The sequence below is a fragment of the Oncorhynchus gorbuscha genome, unplaced genomic scaffold (genome assembly GCF_021184085.1).
Source record: "Oncorhynchus gorbuscha isolate QuinsamMale2020 ecotype Even-year unplaced genomic scaffold, OgorEven_v1.0 Un_scaffold_20219, whole genome shotgun sequence".
In the NCBI taxonomy this organism is placed as follows: Eukaryota; Metazoa; Chordata; class Actinopteri; order Salmoniformes; family Salmonidae; genus Oncorhynchus; species Oncorhynchus gorbuscha.
The window spans coordinates 1-2637 of record NW_025761504.1 but is presented as its reverse complement, the minus strand read 5'-3'; the positions used below and the strand labels follow the sequence as shown (position 1 = coordinate 2637).

The following is a 2637-nucleotide window of genomic DNA, read 5'->3' as shown; positions in this document are numbered from 1 at the left end:
CCCACTGTTAAAATGGACTGCTTGGTCGTCGCACAGACCATCACAACTTTCCTTTTTTCCAATCAAGGATTTGACATGAACAACCACCGGTAGGAGGTGCAAATGACACCGCGGGGGCACAGGACTTGGTGGCTGGTTGGTTAAGGCGATGGACTACACTATTGAGTTAAATCCAGCGCCTTAGACCACTCGGCCATGTACCACCAGCTCTAAACTATTCACACTTTCTCATCAGTTACCTAGAGCGTCTGTACTCCCTTTTGTATTTTAGTCTTTTTTTCATTTTCTTCTTTAAAATCTTTATGTATCTGATATGCTGTTTCTTGGGTCCTTCATCTTTTTTGATTCTCTTAAAAATCTGAATTTATCTGATGTTGCCATTCTTCCATCGTATAAACTTAGAATTAGTTTCTGATTTTATGTCTGAAGCAGATTGAATTAGAAAACACGGCAGATAATTGCAATAACAGACGTGGGAATTAGGGTAAAGGCTGGATTAGGACTTGGTGGCTGGTTGGTTAAGGCGATGGACTACACTATTGAGTTGGAACCCCATCCGTGACACACAACATTGCTTCTTTTCTCCCTTGCATGGGCGACATGAAAGTAAAAACCCTGAAATAAAGCAGAACATGTGATAGCTTGCGCAAACAAACTCAATAAAGATGGCAGTGGTGGGATTTGAACCCACGCCTCCTTAGAGACTGGAGCCTAAATCCAGCGCCTTAGACCGCTCGGCCACACTACCCAGCTCTGGCAAGAATTTCACACTTTCTCATCAGTTACCTAGAGCGTCTGTACTCCCTTGTATTTTAGTCTTCTTTTTCATTTTCTTCTTTAAAATCTTTATGTATCTCATGTTGCTCTTGCGTCCTTCATCTTTTTTTGATTCTCTTTTTAAAAATCTTAATTTATCTGATGTTGCTCATTCTTCCATCGTATAAACTTAGAATTAGTTTCTGATTTTATGTCTGAAGCAGATTGAATTAGAAAAAACACGGCAGATAATTGCAATAACAGACGTGGGAATTAGGGTAAAGGCTGGATTCCCTTTATTTGTCCGGTGTCCTTGGTGGCCTTGTTTGAAATTACATTACAGTTTTCTGTTGAGAAAAAGTTGCAGCGGTGGACTTTGAACCGACACCTCCGAAAGACTGGGTCCTTAAATCCAGTTCTCTGGACAGCTCGGCCACAGTACCCACTGTTAAAATGGACTGCTTGGTCGTCGCACAGACCATCACAACTTTCCTTTTTTCCAATCAAGGATTTGATGTGAACAACCACCGGCAGGATGTGCAACTGCCACCGCAGGGGCACAGGACTTGGTGGCTGGTTGGTTAAGGCAATGGACTACACTATTGAGTTGGAACCCCATCCGTGACACACAACATTGCTTCTTTTCTCCCTTGCATGGGCGACATAAAAGTAAAAACCCTGAAATAAAGCAGAACATGTGATAGCTTGCGCAAACAAACTCAATAAAGATGGCAGTGGTGGGATTTGAACCCACGCCTCCTTAGAGACTGGAGCCTAAATCCAGCGCCTTAGACCGCTCGGCCACACTACCCAGCTCTGGCAAGAATTTCACATTTTCTCATCAGTTACCTAGAGCGTCTGTACTCCCTTGTATTTTAGTCATGTTGCCTATTCTTCCATCGTATAAACTTAGAATTAGTTTCTGATTTTATGTCTGAAGCAGATTGAATTAGAAAAACATGGCAGATAATCAAGGCGGTGGCCCGTTCCTGTAGGTTCATGCTCTGGCAACCGCAGAGTCGCCCTGCCTCACACACGGGAGGCCGGCGCCAGGTCTCTAATCCAGGCACTTGTCATCTCCCGTCTGGATTACTGCAACTCGCTGTTGGCTGGGCTCCCTGCCTGTGCCATTAAACCCCTTCAACTCATCCAGAACGCCGCAGCCCGTCTGGTGTTCAACCTTCCCAAGTTCTCTCACGTCACCCCGCTCCTCCGTTCTCTCCACTGGCTTCCAGTTGAAGCTCGCATCCGCTACAAGACCATGGTGCTTGCCTACGGAGCTGTGAGGGGAGCGGCACCTCAGTACCTCCAGGCTCTGATCAGGCCCTACACCCAAACAAGGGCACTGCGTTCATCCACCTCTGGCCTGCTCGCCTCCCTACCACTGAGGAAGTACAGCTCCCGCTCAGCCCAGTCAAAACTGTTCGCTGTCCTGGCTCCCCAATGGTGGAACAAACTCCCTCACGACGCCAGGACAGCGGAGTCAATCACCACCTTCCGGAGACACCTGAAACCCCACCTCTTTAAGGAATACCTAGGATAGGATAAGTAATCCCTCTCCACCCCACCCCTAAGTTTTAGATGCACTATTGTTAAAGTGACTGTCCCACTGGATGTCATAAGGTGAATGCACCAACTTGTAAGTCTGCTCTGGATAAGAGCGCTCATGCTAAATGACTTAAATGTAAATGTAATGTAAATGTAATTGCAATAACAGACTTGGGATTTAGGGTAAAGGCTGGATTCCCTTTATTTGTCCGGTGTCCTTGGTGGCCTTGTTTGAAATTACATTACAGTTTTCTGTTGAGAAAAAGTTGCAGCGGTGGACTTTGAACCAACACCTCCGGAAGACTGGGTCCTTAAATCCAGTTCTCTGGACAG

General features: G+C 45.8%; 2 non-coding genes across 2 annotated transcripts; both read right to left on the bottom strand.

Moving 5' to 3' along the window:
• Positions 1–666: 666 nt before the first annotated feature.
• Positions 667–748, bottom strand: trnal-uag. The gene has a single exon. It is a non-coding gene; the product is annotated as a tRNA-Leu (tRNA).
• A 737-nt stretch (positions 749–1485) lies between these two features.
• On the bottom strand, positions 1486–1567 carry trnal-uag. Its single transcript has one exon. It is a non-coding gene; the product is annotated as a tRNA-Leu (tRNA).
• Between the last annotated feature and the right edge of the window lie 1070 nt (positions 1568–2637).